This window comes from Oncorhynchus keta, chromosome 23 (genome assembly GCF_023373465.1).
Source record: "Oncorhynchus keta strain PuntledgeMale-10-30-2019 chromosome 23, Oket_V2, whole genome shotgun sequence".
NCBI lineage: Eukaryota > Metazoa > Chordata > Actinopteri > Salmoniformes > Salmonidae > Oncorhynchus > Oncorhynchus keta.
This window is the reverse complement of record NC_068443.1, coordinates 32,699,543-32,709,089: the sequence shown is the minus strand read 5'-3', so window position 1 is coordinate 32,709,089 and position 9,547 is coordinate 32,699,543. Positions and strand designations below refer to the sequence as shown.

The following is a 9,547-nucleotide window of genomic DNA, read 5'->3' as shown; positions in this document are numbered from 1 at the left end:
TGGGGCCCAAATGCATGATGAGTGCTCTAACTGCTGGTCTGGAGCAATGAAACCATGACACTGGGTACCTCTGAGTCCCGCGGTGTAAGCTTGCAACTTTTAAAGGAGGAACCACTGTTAGCCCACACCAGGTAGCCAGGCTCAGACAATCAGAATTTGTTTTTCCCCACAAAAGGGCTTTATTACAGACAGAAATACTCTTCACTTTCATCAGCTGTCCGGGTGACTGGTCTCAGATGATCCTGCAGGTGAAGAAGTTGCATGTGGAGGTCCTGGGCTGGCATGGTAACACATGGTCTGCGGTTGTGAGGCTGGTTTTACATACTGCCAAATTCTCTAAAACGAAGTTGAATGCGGATTATGTTAGAGAAATTAAAATGACATTCTCTGGCAACAGCTCTGGTGGACATTTCTGCAGTCAGCATGCCAAATGCACGCTCCCTGAAAACTTGAGACATATGTGGCATTGTATTGTGTGACAAAACAGCACATTTTAGGTGCACCTGTGTAATGACCATGCTGTTTAATCAGCTTCTTGATATGCCAAGTGGATGTATCATCTTGGCAAAGGCGAAATGCTCACTTAAAGGGATTTGAGAGAAAAGATTTTTGTGCGTATGGAACACTTCTGGGATTTTTTTATTTCAGCTCATGAAACTTGGGACCAACACTTTACATGTTGGGTTTATATTGTTGTTCAGTACAGTTCAGTCTTATCAATCACTTAAAATCTTTTAGTAATTATCTCTTACCTAGCAGGATGACTGTGGGCATTTTTGCTTACTTTTTGTTCCAAAAAGAGATGGCTAGGCCGGATGACAATAGATAACTGAGTGATATTAAATCCGAAGGAACGACTGATCACATCAGAAAAGGGATAACTAAACTGGAATTACTGAGTCTACCACTCCAGATATCCACTGGCAAATCTTTACATAAATGAGATTATCAAAAACACGTGCAAATGGTATTAGGCTGAAATGGCTAGCTTGCTTTCTTACCTGAAAAGAAGTGCCAGCTGCGATTCTGCCATGTTGCAATGTGGCTACTGGTTAGATACCTGGGGATTTGAAAACCTTCCATTTAGCTTGCCAATCAATTACATTGTAACAAAAAGCTGGTCAATACTGCTTCCAGTCATATTTGAGTAACATGTCATTGTAGATTTGCGAGCACACAGAGATCATATCACGCAAGCACAGGTACATTTCGAGAGAGCGCAGGCAAGTATGAGCAGGGAGATACGTGCTCACCACTTAATTTCTAGCTCTCAATTCCACTTTCTGGGCACCCAACATTTTTCATTGAGCTCTCAACTATCTCTCAGATCCTCACAACATGAACCTCTGCCCCTTTGACATTTTTTATCTCCACACAAGCTCAACATGCCCCACTGCTTCTTTAAATTGTGAGATGGTAAGGACGCCATAGGTTTCTCGAATTTAGAAGGGATCGGGTGACGGTTAGCTTAGCAACTGCGTGACGCAGCATGACAACGTGAACACGATTGGTCAACAGTCTGCTAGGTGGGGCGTTATACGTTTCTCCATTCATTGACCAATGAGTTTCCCTTCCTCATTTATCAAAGTATTTCTGGAGAGGGAGAATTGCAGAGGCAGGGAAAATTGAAGAGGCAGGGAGGTCGTGAAGATGGTGAAAGCCAGTTAGAAGGATGGTGGAGAGGGAGGTAGAGGAGCAGAGCCTGTACTCTATGAAGCCAGGGAGGCTTATATCGACATGGTAGACAGGAGGTAGCAGGGGAACCTGCAGAGGTCAGCCATTTTCCTGTATGTGTGTGTGTCTCTGAGGAGAGGCTGTCATTGATGGCAGGGGGTGTCGATTCCTACTCCTAGGACCTAGTCTCTCAACCAAGTACTGAATCTGCAAGAGGGCCAAGTGGCCCATGAAGGACTGACATGTCTGTGTTTGTCTGTTTGTCTGTGTCACAGGGGACTTTGTTTGTTTCTCAACCTGGCATATCTGCCTTCCATGTTACTGCTTGCTCTCAAAGGATGGACATACACAGGACACATTATGTATTCGATTGTTCTATCAGGTACTGTGGGAAAAGAGCATTTGCTTCTCAGATTAATGTTGTCCTATTTTCCTATCAATGGCAAAGCCTTGTGTTTCAACCCGTACCGGGGATTTTATAAGAGGACGCTTAAGATCTGTATCACACTTAAAATACCTCTAATATAGCAGTCATGTGTTAACTACCCATTTGGTGGGTGCTTATATTTGTCCTATTTCACACATGTACATGTTAATATGCATGTTTGAATTGGAAATGAGTGTTTTTTGCATATTCCGCTCTCCCTGAGATACCCTGGGAGAGTAGGGTCACGGCCAGGGTCTGCCATTATCAACTGTGACCTTAGAGCAATTAAGGTTAAGTGCCTTGGCACATCAATGGCACCTGCAGATTTTTCACCTCGGGGATTTGAACTAGTGGACTTTCGGTTACTGGCCCTATGCTTTAACTGCTAGGCTGTGTGGACACACGTGCAAATCAGTAAACATGGAAGATGTGTGTCAGGAAAGCTGCAATATGTGACTTTTTATGCGACCCGACAAAAATTCAAACAGCTTAAAATACAATATTTTTGGTTACGGAAAGATATTTCACAGCAGTTTAGATAGATGTCACGCCTGCTCCCGCTCTCCCCCCTGGCGCTCGAGGCTCCCCAGCATTGTGCACTCCTGCCATCATCATTACGCACACCTGCCTTCCCTTCGTCACGCGCTTCAGCGATAATTGGACTCACCTGGACTCAATCACCTCTGTCATTACCGTCCCTATATCTGTCTGGTTCCCAGCTCTGTTCCCTGCTTCTGTATCAATGTTGTATGTCTCTGTATACCCGTGTGCTGACGCTAGTCCTGTTAGTCCCGCATTAAATGTCCAACTCCCGTACCTGCTTCTCATCTCCGGCGTCGGTCTTTACAATAGTACAATGATTCTCTACACTATACTTGCTTGTTTTGACACATAAACTAAAATTAGGTATACTATTTGCATTTTTACAACCAGTGATTTCTGCATAGTACATCTTTAACTTCTTATGGCTGAGATCCTGTTAACAGGGTCGACTTGACAACAGCCAGTGAAAGTGCAGGGCACCAAATTCAAACAACAGAAATCTCATAATTAAAAATCCTCAAACATACAAGTATTATACACCATGTTAAAGATGGACTTGTTGTTAATCCCACCACAGTGTCCGATTTCGAAAAGGCTTTGCGCCGAAAGCATACCATGCGATTATGTTAGGTCAGCACCTAGTCACAGAAAAACACAGCCATTTTTCCAGCCAAAGAGAGGAGTCACAAAAAGCAGAAAGAGACTAAATTAATCACTAACCTTTGATGATCTTCATCAGACGACACTCATAGGACTTCATGTTACACAATACATGTGTGTTTTGTTCGATAAAGTTCATATTTATACCCAAAAATCTCAGTTTACATTGGCGCGTTATGTTCAGTAATGTTTTGCTTCCAAAACATCCGGTGATTTTTGCAGAGAGCCACATCAATTTACAGAAATACTCATCATAAATGTTGTAGAAATTACAAGTGTTAAACATGGAATTAAAGATATACTTCTCCTTAATGCAACCGCTGTGTCAGATTTTAAAAAAGTTTTACGGAAAAAGCACACCATGTAATAATCTGAGTACAGCGCTCAGGCACCAAAACAAGCCATACAGATACCCGCCATATTGCCGAGTCAACAGAAGTTAAACTAAACTAAACTACTTCACTCTGTTTATTGATGCATTGGAGACGGAAAAAGTTGGCTACATAGCTAAATGCTCCTCCAGATCTTTACTGCAAATAGGCTTAATGTTCTTAATGTTTTGTATACTCAGCGTATGTAACAACTCAAACTCAAATTCATACAAAGTACTACGGCAAAAGAACTGACTTATATTCACTTTGTCCATTTGACCCATTCTTCAATCTTGACTGGGATATGAAGTATACTTTAGTTGACACACCTGTGTGATGTGTCTTTATAAAAAGGTAGTCACCCTGGACATGAGACTTGCACTGACTTTTGACCTTTTGAATCATAAGTGTATTGGTTTGTAATCTAACAATTGAAAAATGAAAATGTGCTTTTTATACAAAACTATTGCATTTGGTAATCCCTAAAATGTGGCCATTGAAAGGGTTAGTTAGTTGCATCCATCCTCAGGGAACTGTCCGCTGATCGCTGACAACAAGGTGGCAGGTTTTTTGATGTTCTGCTATGGAGTTCCCAAGCACCAGAAGACTCACCTGGGGATAGGGGGATGGACACATGTTCGTTTTTTATAAAAAAGGTCTGGGAGATGTTTACAGGGAGGGAGAGAGCACGAGTTTGAGTGAGTACATTAAATCCAATCCAACCGGTGTCCCTGGATAATATGCTATGCGCTCACACAGGCAGACTGCCATAGTCAAGGATATTTACAGAGTGCATCAAGTGTACTATTATGACTGGAGCTTACTTCTCTGTGCTCTAGAGAGATCGCTGGTGGTTGGTCAGTAGGCTCTGGAGTAGGGGTGTGCTGATATCATTGTAATTGTATCCGTTTTATCCAAATTGATGCTCTTCATCAGATTTACTTGTCATCGGAAAATCCGGAAATGCGCTTTAAATGCCAGTAAAGCCTATACCTCAAGTGCGTATTACTGCGCTATCACACACATACTTAAACGACCTGACAGATGACAATGCACACAATTTACTTACATAGTCCAATTCCATTATCAACAACATATACTGTAGGTTAATAAATAGCTCAATGCATTAATTTGCTTGCACCATATATTGTTTCACTTTCGAGAGGAACAAAACCTTTCTCTCCCGACACTTATGCCACAACATTTGTATAATCAAAATAAACAATCTACATTTGTAATTTTAAAAGATCTGTCGCTCTGTAAACATGCCTGGGTGAGAATAAATAAGAATAGCAAGCAAGCATGGGCTGGGATCAGAACAGACGTCGTCAGCAATGTAGTAAATATACGGACAAAGTAGGCCTACTAAACAACCATATAGCGTCAGCAAAGTTGACAGGAAATAACAAGATTGAACAACGATGACTAGCTACGGATGCTGATTCATACACAATGTTTGGAGAAGGGGAGACTTGTGCCCTGAGACTAGTGACAGTGTGAGTACCAACTGTAAAGTTTGGTGGAGGATGAATAATGGTCTGAAGCAATTTATCATGGTTCGGGCTAGGCCCCTTAGTTGCAGTGAAGGGAAATCATAACACTACAGCTTACAATGACATTCTAAACGATTCTGTGCTTCCGAATTTGTGGCAATAGTTTGAGGAAGACACTTTCCTGTTTCAGCATGACAATGTCCCCGTGCACAAAACAAGATCCCTACAGAAATGGTTTGTGCGGAAGAACTTGCCTGGCCTGCACAGAGCCCTGAACTCGACCCTATAGAACACCTTTGGGATGAATTGGAATGCCGACTGAGAGCCAGGCCTAATCGCCAAATGTCAGTGCCCGACCTCACTAATGCTCTTGTGGCTGAAAGGAAGCAAGTACCCGCAGCAATGTTCTAACATCACGAGGAAAGCCTTCCCAAAAGAGTGGAGGCTGTTATAGCAGCAAAGGGGGACCAACTCCATAATAATGGCCATTATTTCGGAATGAGATGTTCGACGAGCAGGTGTCCACATACTCATGTAGTGTAAGTGCTACACTCCTCCGGTAAGTGTTTGTTTGTGTTTGCCTTCTATCCTCAGGTGCATGAGGTTGGGGCCTTATTGCTGGCAGTGTTGAATTAGAACTACCACCGATCAGCCATGCAGCACTAAAAACATGACGTAGTCTCCCTCATCTATTGGGTGTAATATTATATTGCTATGAATTGAATGCAACGAAACTATTGCTAACTCAAGGCACAATTCCAATGGAAACTGTTATTGTACGGTAGGTATTGTCTTTGCATGATTCAGCGAATATTTCAACAAATATGTGTATCTTCTTTGTCCAGAAGACAAAGGGTCTATACATTGAAGACAAAAGAGCTACCTTTCCACCCGAGACCTCCAAAGAGGTTGTTTTGGGAGATCCGGCTAACATCTGACCAGGGGATGCCAAGAAGAAGCCTGAACCTGATAACCTAAGCTCAACTATGCCAAAGACAGGAGAACTACTGGCACATTGCACAACATAAATGTCACTCGGAGGATAGGAAGGGAAGACTAATGTTACTGCTACCATAGAGTATTTATAAATTGTCAGAAATACTATGATATTGAGTTGTGGGTGGTGAGTAGTGATTAGTGGTGTAAAGTACTTCAGTAAAAATACTTTAAAGTACTACTTAAGTCATTTTTGTGGGTATCTGTACTTTACTATTTATATTTTTGACAACTTTTACTTTTACTTCACTGCATTCCTAAAGAAAATAATGTATTTTTTACTCCATACATTTCCCATGACACCTAAAGTTCAATTTTCAATGCTTAGCAGGACAGGAAAATGGTCCAATTCACACACCTATCAAGAGAACATTCCTGGTCATCCCTACTGCCTCTGATCTGGCGGACTCACTAAACACACGTGCTTGGTTTCAAAATGTTTTAGTGCTGGAATGTGCACCTGGCTATCCGTAAATAAATGAAATCAAGAAAATTGTGCCGTCTGGTTTGCTTAATATAAGGAATTTAATGATTTATACTTTTGATACTTAAGTACATTTTTAGCAATTACATTTACTTAAGTATATGTTAAACCAAATACTTTTAGACTTTTACTCACGTATGAGAATTGGATACTTTTTGCACCACTGGTAGTGATGTGCAGTTCTCGAACGATTCATTGTTTAAAGTAACTATTTTTACTGACTCGAGAGTCATGATTCATTTTTTTCTGAGTGACTCGTTGATTCGTCCTCCATTTGAACTGCTGCCTGCAATGAGTCCTACAGCAGAATTGATACATGCTCCTCCGAACACCTGTCTGTCATATGCGCACAGGAAAATGCATTGCGCTTCAAGCAGAATAAAGAAGAAAAATACATGTTTAGAATGAATAATTGATTGCATGGTGCAAGAATGAATGCAATGAATTGATTATTGAATGTTATGATGGACACACCTTTGTAGAAGCACAACATACATGGCATCTGCTGAACAAACTCGAGAATGAGTGGTTTGGGGGGCTGCAGTTCGTGAACGATATTGTGCTTATCACCCTCACCACTTTCAAGCAGTGCAATCCAAGAGTCATTCACAATCTAGTCTGGTTGCGGCCAAAATTAGACGTTGTTTAAAATGTATCAAGATACAATCTTCTTTGTATGCCTAGCAGTAAAAAAAAATGGACATTGTTTTGTAGAAATATCTGTTATGTTGACTGAACGAGTCGAACAAATCAGAATCAGTAGAACGAGAGGAACTTCCCATCACTATTGTTGAGGTTTGATGATCTATTGTTGTGTATCTGTATACTTTGAATATAAATGTTTCAAATATTTAAATATAGGCCCATAAGGCCATTGAATTGACCAATTGTTTTGTTGTTGTTGTATTTTACCGCCTTTCTCTCCTCAATTTCGATCTTGTCTCATCTCGGCAACTCCACAAAGGGCTTGGAAGGCGAAGGTCGAGTCATGCATCCTCCGAAACAAGACCCGCCAAACCTCGCTCCTTAACACCCGCCCGCTTAACCCAGAAGCCAGCAGCCCAATATGTAGGAGGAAACGCCGTACGACTAAGGTCAAGCCTGCAGGCGTCCGGCCCGCCACAAGGAATCGCTAGAGCGTGATAAGCCAAGTAAAATCCCCCCGGCCAAACCCTCCCCTAACCCGGACGACGCTGGGCCAATTGTGTGCCGTCCTATGGCACTCCCGATCACAGACAGTTGATCAAACCCGGGTCTGTAGAGATGCCTCTAGCACTCTAGCAGTGCCTTAGATCTCTGCGCCACTCGGCTGCAAAATAGTTTTAATTGCTAAACTATGAACGTCTGGTAAAAACTTGGGTTCACATGTGTTTCATGTTCCAAGTACAGGTTGATGTTTGTGCTTTAGAGAACCTCTGTGTCATGCCAAAAATGTTATTTTTCCATAAACAGAAACAGCTGATAGAGGAATGGGACAGTCAGGCTACCACAATTGAAAGCAGTTATGACCAAAGCTATAAATAAATCAGGTTTGGTTTGACTCGCTAATGTGCGCAAGATGTTGCTAAATCACCAATTTCCATTATCAAACTGAGCAATTCCTATATCATGCTAGCTGTGTAGCAATGGACATTTTTAGGAGCTAATTGCTTAACAGCAAACGTATTCAAGTTATTGGGAAAGTGTGAACACAGGTACATGTCAAGGTTGAAATTCTATTGTAAAAAGACATGTTTTTTTTCTCCGCTACAATTCATTCTGCTTCACGAGAGTCCAAACATTTTTCTCTGTGCTCCATCAAACGGCGAGTCTATGCAATTCTGAGTAGACACTCCGTCAGACGAGCACACTCATAGAGTATGTTGCACGAGATAATTCGTGCTCAAGTGCAGTCATGCAATTACTCTCACTGCTACCGGCATTTATTTCAAATGGAAATTGATAACTGGCTAGGCCTAAAATATTTTATATGAAGAAGTGTCAGAGGTAGGTGGCATAACCTTTGGTGCATTTTTCATATGCCCACCTCTGGCAGGAAGAGCACTTCACCCACTTCTCTCCCTGCACAAGATGCAACAAAACCCCCGTCACAGACCAAACAAGGACAGATCTCCCAGCTGCCTGGTTAGTGTTGTTGTTCCTCTCTTTTTACTTTCTTGCCAAGCTTGTCCCTTGCCTTTTGCACCACCTTCTTATTTTTCTCTCTCCTCTGCTCCTCTTCCAGGGCACATTTGACCAGGGTGACAGAGAGAATAGTCACTTTCTTCTTCCTCCCCTTATTGGCAACCTTCCTTGGCACAGCCTTGGGTAAAGGCCTGACAGCCACAGTGCTGAAACCATCAGCAGAGGTTGATGGGACCAAGGGCGTAACTTTGTGTTACATATTGGGGGGTTCAGAGGATTATTGTTATGGTGTCAACACCCCTCTTGGGAGGGTCCGGGGGCATGCCCCCCCTAGTCATACTTTTTTTTGTTGTTGCTGTGAAGTGGTTGTTTCTGGTGAATTTTGAAGGGCAAAATGTCCAAAACGGTCCTGATAATTTGGTCAATATACTGCAATCACAACAGAAATACCAATATTTTTCTATATTGCTTTAAACGGTGTTCTTACTCTTTTAACAGTTCAGAAAATCCTCTCCACGCCCCTTCTTTAACTACATTTAAATGTTTATATTTGTGTACCCTTTACCACGCTTGGCTAGTACATAGTCTTAAATAACAGATGTATTATACCCAAATGCAATCTGATTCCAGAAACTTCATACGTGGTTACACAATTTCATTTCGGTATTAATTCATAAAATAATTCAGTGACGGTCAAAATATAACTCTTCGATATGACATCATGCTCAAGCAATAGACTTCCAAAATACATAGCAACAACTCAATAGACTTCCAA

At 41.7% G+C, this 9,547-nt stretch overlaps 1 long non-coding RNA gene across 1 annotated transcript; it reads right to left on the bottom strand.

Annotated features, from left to right (window-relative positions):
- Window positions 1-223: 223 nt before the first annotated feature.
- On the bottom strand, window positions 224-1,420 carry LOC127911120 (uncharacterized). Its single transcript, XR_008077627.1, has 3 exons — window positions 1,254-1,420; window positions 1,002-1,060; window positions 224-336 (listed from the first exon to the last, which is right to left on the bottom strand). It is a non-coding gene; the product is annotated as an uncharacterized LOC127911120 (long non-coding RNA).
- Window positions 1,421-9,547: the final 8,127 nt, after the last annotated feature.